Source organism: Pleurodeles waltl, chromosome 3_1 (genome assembly GCF_031143425.1).
Source record: "Pleurodeles waltl isolate 20211129_DDA chromosome 3_1, aPleWal1.hap1.20221129, whole genome shotgun sequence".
In the NCBI taxonomy this organism is placed as follows: Eukaryota; Metazoa; Chordata; class Amphibia; order Caudata; family Salamandridae; genus Pleurodeles; species Pleurodeles waltl.
The window spans coordinates 1,184,679,734-1,184,695,862 of NC_090440.1; the positions used below are offsets into that span (position 1 = coordinate 1,184,679,734).

At 42.2% G+C, this 16,129-nt stretch overlaps 1 protein-coding gene across 4 annotated transcripts in view; it reads left to right on the forward strand.

The window, feature by feature from the left end:
* The window catches only part of ARHGAP32 (Rho GTPase activating protein 32), a 942,023-nt gene that overhangs the window by 72,165 nt on the left and 853,729 nt on the right, over positions 1-16,129 (forward strand). The window lies entirely within an intron of this gene.

Genomic DNA, 16,129 nt, shown 5'->3' on the forward strand with positions numbered 1-16,129 from the left:
TCCAGTCCACCGCAACCCAATTCACCCTACTCCAAACCCCCTTAATCCACCCCACTCCAGTCCAATCCACCAAATTTAAATCCAGTCTACCCCACACAAATCCAATTCACTCCACTCCAAAAAAATCCACTCCAATCTAATCCACTCCAGCCCAATGCACGCCACCCCACTCCAAACCACCCCACCCCAATCTAATCCACCGCTCACCAGTCTAATTCACCTCACTCCAGTCACCTCACTCTACCTCGTCCAGTCCACCTCATTCAAATCCAGTCAACTCCACCTCAGTTCAGTTGACTGCAGTCCATCACACTGTAATCCACCAACTCCACCCTGCCCCACTCCCATCCACTCCACCAGACCCCAGTCCACCCACCACAATCAACCCCACTCCAATCAATCCACGTCACTCCAATTCTAGCTCCATCACTCCAGTCCACCCCGCTGCAGTCCAATCCAGTCCACCCCACTCTAATCAAATCCACTCCACTCCACTGCAGCCTACCCCATCTAATCTACTCCACTCATTCCAATTCCCCCACTTCAATCCACCACACTTCAATGCAGTCCACCCACTCCAATCCCTCCACCCCAATCAAACCCGCCCCAATCCAATCCACCCTACTCCAGTCCTCCCCACCCCATCTCAGTCCACCCCACTCCACTCCACTATCCCACGCTACCCTCCAATCTGCCCCACTACCCTCCAATCCACCCCACTCTAATCTAATCTACTCCAGTCCACCTTACTCTGCCCCAGTCCACCCCACCCCAGTTCAGTCCAATCCACTCCAGTCCAATCCACCCCTCTCTAGTCTAATCTACCCAAATTCAATCCAGTGAATCAAACCCACCCCTCTCCAATCCACCTAACTCCAACCCAAATCTAATCCACCCCACTCCAAATCACCCCATTCCAATCCAGTTCAACCCACCCCAGGCCTATCACTCCAGTTTAGTCCACCCACCGAAATTCAATCTAATCTATCCCACTCTAATCCACCCCACCCCACTCCATCCAGTGTTTCCCACTCTATCCCAATCCAATCCACCAGACTACCCCAGTCCACTACAACCCACTCCACCCTACCCCCATTCCACACTACACTCTACAACACTACACTCTACAACACTACACTCTACAACACTACACTCTACAACACTACACTCTACAACACTACACTCTACAACACTACACTCTGCTACTGAACTCTACTCACCTCTCTGACACTCTACTCCCTCTGCTCATCTCTACGACAAACTACTCCAACAGGTCCACACTGCAACACTACTCCCCCACTCCACTCTGACACTCCACACCGCTAACTTTTTGTCATGCTTAATTGCAGCCACATTGGTAAACATGTTGTTGGTAAACAACATGGCGAAAAAAGATTGCCAAGCCAATAGCTCTTGTATAGGCGAGACTTATTGGCTTGGCCAGTGCTTATTCTTACATTTGTTGTTGGTGTAAGAAATCTCCCCAGTTTGTAATCTTCAGTCGAGAGTCAAATTTGGTCGCTAAGTTCACTTGCACATTGTGATGTTGGGTTACTTTTATGATTGTTTGAGGTCTGGTTGCAGTTTCCAGCCTGGCCCTGCCTTAGGTTTATGGATTTTGATTGTTTAATCCGTTTTAAACAGACTTGATGAATATTGGGGACGTGACAGTGCGTTGATAGCATAGAATGATTCTAAGCAGTCCCACAAGTTGTTTGTTTTATCTCCATTTTCTAGGCTTTGCAAACACACACGTCACTATGAGAATGCATCACGGTTTGCAAATGGTTTAACTTCAACCGTGTGCAGCCGTGCTCTGTCATGAGCATTTCCCATAAACTGTAAATACAGTTCCCAGAAACGTCTTGCAGCTCCCTGGTTGCACAGCACCGGTGCCTGCTCCGGAAGATCTTACTGCTCTTTGGTGTCACACTCTTGTGTCCCTCCTCCCCTGTAGGCAGCCTACATCAAGTAGTCAGTTTGTGAGCAGATAGCAGGCATGGCACCAGGCTGTTCACAGCCCTGCTGCCCATCTTAAATTGGTAGATCCAGGGTCTGAGTGTGGACTTGCTGTGCTTGTATCCTAGACATCATAAGCAGTTTGTCAAAACGCATAGAGTGAAAGCAGAAAAATCTAAGCTGTCTTGATGATTCACATCATAGCTATAGGTGTTATCAAGAGCCCCCTCCACTGCCTATCCCCCCAAATTCAAAATTTAAAAGATCTTCGGGAGATATGCAGCCCGAAATATATTCTTTCTTTATTTGTATATTGCTCCATGTAAGCTTTTTAGCTGCTTTGAAATCCTCTGTGGCACTGTACACATAAACAATATAACAAACAGCAGATAAGGTAGTAAGATATGTTCCTTTGCTTATATTTGTACATCCAACCTCATGCACATTCTGGCTATATTGTGCTGGCTCCCTCTTGGAACCAGAATAAAGTTCAAATTGGGATGTTTGTCATAGCAGGCTATCCAGTTAATCTCCCCACCCTAAAATGGTTCCTCGTAAGCTTGCCTCATAGGGTAGTCTCTGAGCGAAAGTTGGAGCTGCTGAATTGAGATTTTCATTCACCTTCGCCCGTGTTTTGGCTGATGTGTCACGCAATAGACGTAGCTACGCCCCTTTTGTATGGCGGGCTTTTTTAATAGGATGGCAACGGCTCTGTACCGCTGGTGCACCTTCAAGGCTAGTCTGTCTGCACCCGAACAGCACCCAGGATTTATGGATGTTTTCAGCTTGATCATTCCTCCTTATTCCCGCATTCAACTATTGGAGATACAGAAAGCAGCTACACACCAAGTATGTATCCCTTTTAACTTGGAAATTCAGGAAATCCACCTGTTGAATATGCAGCTTCATCAGGATGCTGGGGAATATGAAGTGTTTTACAAAACCCAGTCCTACTACCAGGTTGCAGAGAGTGGCTGATGAAAACATACTGGTCAAAATTGAGCTTGGACTCTCTAAATTGTTAAGTAATGACCTTGTATGTTTTCTCATTATTGCTAGATTGTTAGTGAAAAATAAAACTGAATTTATGGAATTCGTACAGTCACAAAAAATAGATTGTGTTTTTGTGACTGAAACCTGGGCCAGTGACTCCTCTGGTCAGGATTTCGTAGAGGCCATCTCAGTAGGCTACTCCCTCCTTAGGCATGGTCAGGAGTTCGTAGAGGCCATCTCAGTAGGGTACTCCCTCCTTAGGCATGATTGTTTGAACAAATTGTGAGGGGGCCTTGTGATGGTTTTTCGAAACACTCTACATTACAATATCTCACCTCTTGCTCCCCTAAAGTACTGTGATACTTTTCTTCAGGCCTCATTTTGTACTAGCCACCTGGGCCAAGAAATGATTTTGCTTTAGCACTGGGTGCATTTCTAGAACCTTTTATGTTTATGTCCAACTTTACAATCCTTGGTCATTTCAGCTTTCATCTTGAAGCTGATGTTGATTAAATTTATTTTAGCTCATCAATATTATGGTTAGCTTTGGTCTAACCCAACATGTGAATGTCTCGACTCACTTGGCAGGACATATGTTAGATGGCATTTTCTATAATATTCCACATTTACAGTTTGTATTGGTCTTTCCGTTTAGCTGCTCTGGCCATTTGGCGGTTAACTTTCACTTAAAAGTTCCTGAGAATGTAGCTCGATCTAATGTCTTGTATCAGGTTTGTAAGGCTGGAATAGAATAACAGAAGCCAGCTGCAGTCTCGGTTCACATACAGGCCCCCTCTGTTCCCCGAAATGCTAATACGGCAGCTGAAATATTTACTGAATGGATCTAGATATTATAGCTCAATCCCACTGTGTAGTGGATCTCAGAAAATCCTAAGCATTTTAAGCAAAAATATCCTAGACGGAGACAAAATAGAGATTAAGGTACGATCTACAAGCAAAAACAAAATATAGAAATATGATTGGTGAATACAAACTGACTATCTTTTGAAGAAATATCTAAGTACTTTACTCACAAAACGGACAGTGATACACCCAGAATGGTGCTTTTTAAAATATTTCTTTTCTGTCACAATAGCACAGTTAATAATGACACCACAATGCCTTTCTGAAATAATCTTACAGTTTACTTTCAGACAAAAATAGTAATATTTAGTAGAAGTTTCCATGTAATAACTGCATAAATTCTTAATTTAATAGAAACATCCTGCTAGATGTATCTAATATACCTAAAGACAGAGCTCTACATACGTTTTCCATCTCTCGGAGATACAAGTTATTGACCTCATTCTTAATATGAAGTCCGGAGCGCCATCCAACACTTGTCAACCTAGAATTGTGCAGCTTGTTTGTAACATGGTTGGGAGTAATATAATGACTGCTTAACATGATGATTAAGTCATGCTTTTTCCCAACGGCATGGAAAGTGATTACAGTTATACCTCTTATTAAAAAGCCTACTGTGGATCCCAAAAAGTTTCAAGAATGTCTTCTCATCTCTCTCCTGCTTATCCCTGCTAGGATCTTACAAAAATTCCCGAATCAGGAACGTGTATCATTCATACATAAGATTGACTTCCTTGACCCAACACTCTCCGTGTTTAGAAGTGAGCACAGCACTGAGTTAGCGCTGGTGGCAGAAGTAGACTGCATCTGAGTTGTTGTGAACAGTTGAGATGAATCAGCTCCTAATATTTTAGATCTGTCCCCAGCATTTGATAGGTCTCCCCTTCTCTTTTGCTGACCTGCCTTGCTCAGCTTGGCATCAAGGATGAGACCTTAGAGGTGATGCTTTCCTTCCTGCTGGATAGGTCTCAAAAGGTTGCATGAGATCAGTTCTCTTCCAGTTATTTTTTCACTTCCCATTTTAAGTGATTTGGTCTGCTAGCTCTCTCGTATGCAGATTAGCTGCAAACTTTTACAACTGCAATAGGTAACTGGATTAAAACGAACTGTCTTAAATGCTGACAAGACTGAGGTTCATATTATTGGTAGGAGTAGTCTATTTAGTTTAATATCTGTTGACCAACTGAATGTAGCACTCCACCATGCCCAACCAAATTGGCTTAGAACTTCGGGATGATATTTGATGATAAGCTGACAGTTAATAAACAGGTCAGTCATACAGTATCCTTATGCTTCAATATCAGGATTTTGTAGAAAATATTTACTTTCTTTCCTCTTTTCGTAGCACAGAGCAATTGTCCTAGCCCTGGTTTCTTCCAGGCTAGACTACTGCAGTGCGCTGTAACTGAACATTGATCAAAGTTAGCTCAGTGAGCTCCAGGCAGTGCAAAAATGCTGCTGCCCATTTAATTCTTAACATTTCTAAATTTCAGTCAGTCTCCCTGTATCTGAATAAATTGCACTGGCTCCCGGCAAAAGACAGGATTATGTTAAAGTTGTTAAGCTTTTCACATAAAGCTTCACACAAATTCAGGACAGCAATTGTTAAGAACTAAATTTCAGTGGTACTTTTCCAGACGCCCACTTCATTCAGCTGCTGGTATGGTAGTTGCTGTCCTAGAGTATCTGGGGCCAGATGGGGTGGTCGATCTGTCTCCTTTACAACTGCCAAATTGTGGAACTCATTGCCTCTTCATATGAAAGCTGTGGAGGATCATACGTTGTTTATAACACACCGCAAAACTTTTTTCCGCTCTATGCCCTTTTAGGTTTTGATTGGGGTGCTTTTTCTTCTTCTGCTGGGCTTTTAGGTTGCACCGCCTTAATGCCTTGAGGTTTATGTACACTCAGTAAATTGAATTTCATTGTATTTTATTCATTTTTTCTTGCTCAAACAGTCACATGGGGACACAGGATCTAGATGCAAAAATGTTTTGATTCTCAAACCACCCTCCTTTAACACCACTCAAACACAGAATCAGTCTTTCTATGGAGCAACCTCGCTATTGTGGAAATCACGTTCAGCGGACTTAAGATTTAAACCCTCCCATTTGTCTTTTCATAAACACCTGGAAATTATCCCTTCAGACTATATCAAACTAATTAAACCACCATCTGCGTATGTACTAACCATCTCTACAATTCTATTACTCAGTTATTCTTGTGTTGCTGAATGACTAACCATATTTTCTGTTCTTCTTTGATGCTGTCTAACATCAGAATGCCATACACTTAACCTATGTCTCCAATTTAAATAATCCATCATCTGTGCATTAACTTCCTAACCACTCCTTCCTGATAATGCGTTGTACACATTCTGAACACACAACATCACCCTGTTTATTCTCTCCTTGTAAGAGATGTTCTATGTAATCTTTTCTTCTTTCTGTTACGTGTAAAGCACTCTCATTCCTGTTGGTGCTCTGCCATGTATTAAAATGATAAATAAATGTACATTTGATTTTAAATAAATATCCACTAGTATGGTATAACAAGGCCAAGAATAGCAAAATCACAAATATGTTGCCCAGATTAGCTGGGAGGTTGAGGTCTAGCTAAAACATAATTCCTCTTTTAGCAAGTACATGTTGATTTACAAGGACTTGATAAAAAGCAGGTCTTCATGATAACCATTGACTATTTACCTTATTACAGTTTATATTCACTGTATGCCTGTTTTTTTTCTTGCTTAAGTACCTTTCAAATTTCAGCCATCTGCAGAGGAGCTGTGTATACCTGAATAGGGAAAGCAATAGTTTAGCAGAGAACAGTAGTAAACAATAGTAAGAGTGACAACTAGAACAATATAGGGAAATTAAGAAAGCATATTGTGCCTCCGTGACAGTACACTTTATAACTGTTCTTCTTGCCTCTTGGGAGCAGTTCCAAAACTCTATCCTGTTACTGTTTACTTAGCCCGTATAATTGGACTAAGATGTCAACCACTGCAAGAGACAGAGTAAGAAACGATCATCTGCAATGCAGTGGGTCTCGCGTTTGCTCGAGTTAGAACTATTAACGTTGTAAATTCCTAACTGGACTTTTCTTGACACATAAATTGAAAATGAAAAGTGAAACTGTTGACATAAGCGAGCCGATTCAAAGCGCCACAGCCACCATGAGCCCGAAGGAGAGACACAAAAAGAAAAAGAAGTTGGCTGGCAGTCAAACGTTTCGGCTAACGTGCAGTTATCCATCTAACAAAGTTGATGGCCAAGGCGATGATCAAACTGCCCCAAGGAGGGACAAACGTAAAGCATTTACTAAGAATAACAAAGGATTTTTGAAAGGCAAGTCCATGAACAAGTGATAGTGATGGGCGTGCTGTGGGCGTGGCTAAAAGCCCAAAGAGAGATTACAAAAGGCCACAGCGCTTGCGCGCTAGACCTAAAAAAAGAGAACAGAATGAAAACGAACACCGAATACTACCTTGTTGTTCTGTTAATGAGAAAGTAAATAACAGACGTATTAAAAATGAATGATATACAGACTGTTTATGCATCCTTGTGATTATGTTGTAGTGTTCGGGAAGGTGTTGAATTTGTATGTTTGTGTAACAAACCAAAAGGCTCTGATACACTCTTGTAAAAAGCCTACATACATGGGAAAACTTTGGGTAAAGCCATTGCCATGAGAACGCTGACTCCTGTCTGAATCATAGCTATCCTCCATTCTAATTTACTTTGTCGATTATGTTCAGAGAAATTTGACAAGTAGCCACATATTTCAGACAGACACATTAGATTAGAAATAAAATAAATTAATTGAAGGTCCGGCTTTTGTGAGCGAGGTTATAGATCCCCTGTGGTTTAATTTAACACCTCATCTGAAACAAAATTGAAAAACAATAATTACCAGGGATGTCAAATTAAGTTCGAACGCCGCTGAAAAGGTCAGCACAATATTTCCCCAGATACTTTTGCTAATGAGAAGATGGTGTTTCCTTTTTTAGGCTTAGACACTTTCTCTTCCATACAAAAATATACAGAAGGATCTGGTGGGAGTGATTTGTCATGAATTTGTGCATGTTTGGTTGTGCCCATCAAGCATTAAGAGAAATCTGTGTGCTCCTTGGAATTTGTCCACATTATTCTCGCCTGCAGGCAACTGTCCTGCAAGGCTTTTAATTTCTGTTCGTTAGACATTCTTATGAATTTGGTTCTAGCGTTTGTATGCATTATTAATTATACAATGGTTATATTTAGAAGAGATGCTCTTGAATGTAACCTCTATATTGTGTTATATGTGTATGTTTTATAAACATTTCAAAATTAAACATATAGACTTGCAAATCTAAATCTATCTTTAGAAAATGTATTTTTTGTCAACTAGGTGGTTTAATGAATGATACTTCCTGGAACCTGGTGCAACAGAAGCTTGAAATTAAAGGGGGGTCAGTCTAGTTCTTGAAGCACGAGCTTCTTTAGACCCCGGCATGGAACACTCTACACCTTGGTGTGAGATGGGTGTCTGGAATGTCGACCAGAAGGGGTTGCTGCCTTTTAGTGAGAAGGGACCAGTGCTTGGACAGCCGTTCTGGAATCATTTTCCTGAAGAAAATACTTGATTGTACAAAGAAATGAGAGCTGATTCCATTCTGTCAGTATTTGATCATAGAACCGCGTCTTCTCAGTAACGTTTCTTTGTAGAAGTAAACGTTTTTTCAGGAACTTATTTTCTTTTTTACATCCATTTCAGAATGGATGCATGTTGGAATCCAGTAGTGTTGCTCTTCTTGCCTTCTGTTTCCCAACCCAACTCCATTTCTAATAGCTTTCTATCTTGGACATTGTTAGAGCATCCTAGACATATTACTGATCACTTTTACCAGCTCTCCAAGCAACAGCAGGGTATAACTAGGCAGCTATACTCATCTCTGCTGTCATTTATTTACTATACATGCAGGGCCATTATTAAACTAGAAGGTGCATGTTGGCACAATACTGAAAACCCAAATTTAAAAAATAAGCAACATTTCTGCCTTTTAGCAGTCACTACAACATATGAGAGTGGATTCTGGGACACTCCACAGGCGGTGTGAATGAACTGTAAAAATAAACAAAATGTTGGTAAGCCAAAAGACTGACATTCGTTTAAAGCAAACATTATTGCAAGCAACACAGCAAATAATCAGAAGGCAATTGTCGTTTCAACTGATCAGAGCTCTTGCCCAAAAAAGCCAGCTGAAGCATATAATGCTAAAATGCATGCACAGTTGAAAAATGTATATACGTTTATCTCTTTATGCAAATTTGGGGGGTGCAAACATGTGACAAAAATGTGTTACTTTCAGCAGAATATTTCTAATGAACAGGTGGCAAAGCTTTCTAATGGAGAAAATGTCCGATGTCCTTGAAGCTATGATACCATACACACACTGTTGACTTCATTCATTTCTTAAAACCTTGCTTCTAGTCGGCAAGGCTATGCTTTCTTTTGAGATGCAGGTTATTTTACACAGTTCTACACCGAATCTATCTAACCCCGACCAAGCTAAACCACATATTCCCTACAGCCAACGTCACACATCCAACATGCCACTCTGATGCTGCAGACCTCCGACACTTGCTTTGAGAGTGCCCCAACCTAGCCTAATACTGGTGAATAGTTCACAATGCCCTATATCTGTAATGGAACTGCCGCACCTGAATACATGGGAGGCAACAGCTCTGTGGAGCTACGAGCAAGAAAAGAAACATAATTTGGACCCGGTTGGCAAATCTGGCCCTATTACTTGCTAAACGTGTCCTCACACTGCATTGGAGGGCTCACCAGCCACCACTCCCGATACAATGGCTCTTCTCTGATGGGGAGAAGCCGAAAGTACAAGCATACACCGCAAGGAGGTTTGTCACCTCCGCAAACAACCCATGGCGGCAAAGTGGGACACCATGCTCACTCAATTCCATGAGGAGATGCTGGGAGGCAGACACTCCTTTACTCCCCAAAAATGCTTGGCTGAAACTTCCCCAGATGACTGCTAGTGTGTTAAACCATCATGAGCCTTCCTTTCCCTATGGGGTAGATGCCTCAGACCATCCCCATACGCTGCCCCAGACACCAGCCAAGATCCAGCTCAACCATGAGTTACAACCTTCACCACAGTAGTCCCCTGTTCCTCCGTCCCCCATTGGCTACCACCCTCCCCCTGACACCTTTGTCACCTAGGTTTGTGCTGTTGTGTAATTACACCCCCACTCCATGTTCACTGTTCAAGAAGGACATATATCTGAGGATGACACACTGGAGCTTCATTCTCCTAAAAGCACCCAGAACAGACAGCAATTTAGTGCATGTTTCTCCAACTTGTGCGCTGGAATGCCCGCAATTCCTACCTCCGATCCAGCACTACCTACATTTCCATACCAAGCCTACTTCTTGACTGATGTTTACACCCTAACAAGTACCAATTGTGATGTACATTTCATGATGATTTTGGAATGATTTATTAAAATGAAAAAAACTCAATAAAAGTTTGAAAAAAAGAAGAGAAGCAGGTTATGCACAAATGTACAACCTTCAATAAAATGGCTTCTAAGCCTACTAGAGCCATGATACATAGCTAGCTTATGGAGGTTAAAGGGCAGTTCAAATTAATAAGAAAACAACTTTTAGATTTGATTATATAAAATGTATCCGTGCATGTTCTGATGTTCAAGAGGGACGAGACATTGACGTTAAAGCAATAGAAATACAAGATTATGTTTTCATAGGATCATCTGCATGTTTAACTGATATAAACCAATTATTTGTAGAATGGAAGATAAGTAAGTGACTGAAATTGAATGACTGAAACCACCATTGGGTTTGTTTACAGTTTCATATCCAGGAAATCATTAACTTGTGTATGTACATAATTATGCTTTGAAAATATGTTGCAGTATTTGATCTCCGAATCACCATTGTTCTAAATCTGGTAACCCCAACCTATCTCCAAGTACCCTTCTATATGTTCTCAATTACCTGTTGAATTGTTTCTTGAAAAGTATGTACAGATGTTTATGGCCCTGTGTTTGCTTAGGACCAGAACCTCAGATGAAAGTCTGACACTTGAGAGAAGCAAAAGAGGATGTTATTTTCACATATTCTCATAACTTGCACCCAGAAGACCAGTGGGTAAGGGCAAAGTCAAGTGCAAGCAACATAGAAGAGTGAGCATAGAACAGCTTTATTGAGCACCCATCAAGGGCAGAACACGTCATTGTGGGAAACTACGAAGGCCACAGATACATGAAACACTGGCAAAATAAACTTGAGCAATTGTAAAAACCTTCACTGGCATTCACATAGTCTTTATCTCTGGTACCTTATTCTAAACAATTTACGATTACCGAACAGTCGGTGCAAAAAACAGACTGACTGCTCTATGCTACCTTTTGGGCACTCCTCTGATTATAATGGTTAATGGAGCTCTCTGTTGGAAAGCCTGCTTAGTTCCACAAAGCCTCAGTAAATTATGCCTTCAGCATCACAGCCTAGTGATCAAAATGCACACATTCACTTGTATCACCCCAAAGCCAAACGGGCCCGTGTTTAGAATTTTCTTATGTTTGCCATTTAAAAAAAAAAAAAAACATGTTTAATAAAGTTTTCTCTTTTCATAGAACGCAAAGAACAGTTTATTAAAGCGCTGAGGCGCTCAGAGCAGGAAACAATGAACTAAGAAGGAGGTCTGCACACACACACACACACCCGCCTATTTTGGTAAACAAGAGCCTAGAACAGTTGCATCAGTTGTGCCCACAAACAGGGCAACCAGTCTTTCAGGGCGCGGTACTCTCAGCCACGATGGAAGAGGCAAGCCATAGTGCTTGATTGCAACCCCAAACCCCCCCAACCCCTGCCCTGTTAGCCTGAAAACCTGGAATAAATCCAGCACTCCTGGATGTAGACAAGATTACAATTTGGACCATGGAACGCCCATTTACTGAATCCCATTGAAGCTGTGTGTTCTTTCACACTTCTTGTCTGACCATATCATTAATGCACCAAGTCTGCATAAAAACTGCATGCTGAAACCTTTATGCTTCTTGTTAGCGAGTTCTGAAAGCTGGATCCTCCCTGCAGTTCATGCTATAACTAAAACATAAATAAACACAGCAGTGAGACTTAACCAACCATTACCATATGGCGTACAGATCCGACGCTTGGTGATGTTTAACAATAACTGACATGATAATGTGCTCAGTTAAAATAATGTGTGAAAATAGCATTAAATCAATTTAATTTTGTGGCTATTTTCTATTAAAATAATACCTGTATTTCTTTCTTTCTAGGTTAGTTTATTATTGCTCCATCTATGTATTGTTATAGCGCAACCTATCTGAAAGGAAGCAGAGCCATCTGAGTTTAGGGTAAAGGCATTTACTCCCTTTCTGAAAGCCTTATCCCTGTCGTCTCGCCATAATCCCGAGTTTGCCGCAATTTCTTTCAGCCTTTGGCCTACCGTGTACTGTTTACACATCCCACGCCTGCGTAGTCGGAAGAATAAACCAGTGCTTTTTACAGGATTGGAGCAATAAAATAAATTAGAGTAAGGAAGCTCGGAATTAACCTTTCAATATTATGCTTTTTACTAAACCTTTTTAATGAGATTAGAATTCTCTGATTTCTTCAGATTTGCTTCATACAATGCATTTTTTTTAATAATTAGTTATATACATGTTTTCTAAATAACCGCTTGAATGTTCACTTTCGATGTTATAAAGTGAGGTCAAAACTACTGATGATAACCACATTTTAGTGAGTTAAAAAATAAACAAAACAATAGAGGATTTTTCGAAGCTCTTACTACGTCTATTTTTAATGAAAACAGTTTATTTGCAAAGTATTTTCCTCGTTTCTGTTGTCCGTCACGTTCCTCCTATTCTTATGTGTCTGTCAATTTATGGGTAATGGAAAAATATCACATTACTCGCTAAGCGTCACTGTTTGGTGTTGGAGCTCCTTTTATTATTTTCTGCATGGTGTAGTGATACAACTCCCACGGATGAAAACATAGCATGGCATAAACCACGCATGTTAATTCTTTGAGTGTGACATGCCATTTATCACCATTGTTGAGGAAGGGAAACCCATCATGACCCACTCAAGGCTCCACAATCATAGCCTTTCCCAATGCTGGTAATAAATAGAATATTTCTCTCTCTCAACGTGTGTTTGTGTTCTTATTAATAAATGTGTTAATTCTCATTTAACAAATAAGGTACACCAAGTTAGATCAGCGCTGTAGTATTCTTTTTTTTTTCACAGGAAGTATCGAGTTGTCTGTCTTACAGTAGCCAAGTTCTTGAATGACTGTCATAAGACCGATGAGTAATCATCATTTTAGTTATACACAGTGTTAGAAATGGGGTTTGTGGTTGACTAGGATATGCACCTCGGCCAGGCAGAACTCGCCACTCTAGTCTGGGTAAGGGAGCTATACACCCTAGATAACGCCTGCTTTTACCCCCTTGATAGCTTGGCCAGAGCAGTCAGGCTTATCCCTGAGGCAATGTGTAAAGCATTTGCACAACACACACACACACACTCCTGTGATACAATAAATACACCATAAAAGAGACCCCCACACAAAAATATATTAAAATAAACTGTATTCCATATAGAACATAGACCAATAATCACTTTGCCAACTGGCAACTCATCACAGTGCAGAATAACAGAAACATTTCTATATTGCCCATGTCCTAAAACCACACCCTCCCTATGAGTGAAATGCAGATCCTGAAATATGCCCCTCCTAGCAAAGCAACCACATTGTCATAAATCACCTCAAATCAGAACATACAGCATAAATAATGAGGGTACAGAACACAGTGTTGAGCTGTAGAACATAAAACCATCACCCCAAAAAATACCTTCCCTACGAAGGCTACAGTGCATCTGTGTGCCTTTTACATGCCATATGGTAATTAGACATCCACAACGTAGGGCACAGTGACTCCTGTGCCTCTATAATTGTAATTAAGGTAGCAAAATTAGCACTGGCAAGTCCGGGACCTTCATCGAGGATCCCTTTCCAGTCTGCCCCGTGGTCCATGGGTGCCCCTCAAAGGTATGCACAACATGGGGGAGGGCCCCACACCTCCTACATGACGATCAATCCTCATTAGGTCCGCCATGGGCTGAATTCCAACAAATAGTTGCCCTTGTCCAAGCGGTGCAGCGGCCGGCACTCAGCCCTGCTGTGAAGTAGTGAAATGCCTTCAGATGCCAACAGCCCCAGGGTCCTTCCCACTGAATAGACACCAGCTAGGGACAGCCACATGGGTCCCTTGTCTAAAAAATACTCCCAAAGCTGCTACCTGCGAGCGCGTGATGCAGCTGTCTCGGCCACCGAAGATCCTGGGAGCGGTCTCCTGATTCGCCTGCTTCTTCCCCACATGGAGTGACTCCTCTGGCAGAGGGGACAAATGCGGACAGCTCATCTAGGCCCTGGTGGTAAAAACAAATAGAGGCAGAACAGCCGAGTGGGGTACAGCTGCCCTCACAGCTTCTGACTTTGGGAGTGAGTGCCTGCTTGTCCCACAGGGCACTAGGGGGTGCATGCTTCATCTGCACCACCCTGGATGCCGTCGGCAGTCCCCACAGTACTTCTTCTCCAGGGGGGCAACAGCATGGCTCTCTGGGCATCAATGCGAGAAAAAGAATACAGCACCCCAAGAGGGTTGGGACTAGGCTGCATAACTCCTCTGGGTCACAGCACCCAGCATGCGCTAATCAGGACGCCGCACGCCCTCTCCTTCCTGCTGACCTGGGGGTCGAAAGAATGCTCCAGTCCAGCCCTTCTCACAATAAAAGGAGAGCTTGTAGCAAAACAGGGAGGGGGTACACATCACCCAGTCCCTGAGGATCACTGGGGAGCGCAAAAACAGGGAACTAGCAACAGGCCCAGCACATTGGGGTCCTTGGGTTGAAGTAACAGTTCTCCTTGTGACCTAGCAGGCCACAGGTCAGCACAACAGCAGGTCAGTCCTAATGCTGTTTCCTCCCAGCATAACAGTTCCTTCCAGCAGCATCTGGGTGCCAAGTCCACGTAGTGTCTTAAAACATGAAGCTATGGCCCCTGTACTTGTAAACAAAATGTCTTTAATCTAGGGGGTACTTCAAAGGAACTTTAGAAGTGCACAACACCCCTTTTCAACCCCAGCCTGGCTCCAGGCATCAGTAGTGGGTAAACGAGCCCTTTGTGTGAGGGCAGGATACAGCCTATACGACTAAGTGTGCACTGCCTCCAACTTTCCCAGTACAGGAATAACATTCAGTATACAGATGTAATCATTTTACACCTCCCCCCTCCCTGTGTGTTGGCTGTTTGGAAAGCACAGGTCTTAAGCACAGCAAAATGCCCACTTTCTAAAAGTGGCTTTTCCCCAAAAGTATTACAAAATCCACGTACATCAATATGCTGGATTTCTCACTACCATTCCAAAACATACCAAATATGTCTACAATACTCCTCATAGATCATAAATCACCACTTAGACATATATAAGAGAATTCCTAATACAAACCTATGAGTGGAGCAGCACTCATGGCAGTGAGAAACCAAATAGGCTGTTTGTCACTACCAGGACATATCACACAATGAAGGCATTTGTCCTACCTTTAACTACACAGCACCCTGCCATTCGGGCTACCTAGGTCCTAGCTTAGGGGTGACCTGTGTGTAGGAAAAGGGGAGTTCCAGGCTTGGCAAGTCATTTTTCATGTTAAGCCAATGTGGCAGTAAACTCTGTGCGCAGGCTTTGCAGACGCAGGCCTGTGACAGGTTTGAAAGGCTACCTCTGAGAGTGGCACAAACATGGCGGCAGGCCCACTAGTAGAATTTCATTTACAAGCACTGGGGATAATGGATACCACTGTACAAGGGACTTATAGGTAAATTAAATGTGCCAAACATGTGTAAGCCAATCATACCAAGTTTAAAGGAGAGGGCACATGCACTTTAGCACTGATCAGCAGTGATTAAGTGACCAGGGTCCTAAAGCCAACAAATGTGTGTCAGAAAAACAGGAGGAGGAAGGCAGAAGGTTTTGGGATGACCCTGCAAAGTCTTCAGAATGCACTACAGCAACAGACTTCAGGACTTGTCACCTGCTAATATCCTACTTTAACATACATGAATTGTAGCTATTGCCTCTCACCGTTGATCGGTGAAGTGTTGATTTATAGCTTTTTTGTGCTGTACAAACACCTGTGTCTACATACCTTAATTCATTTAGGTTTTTATATCACACCAGCTTGCCTT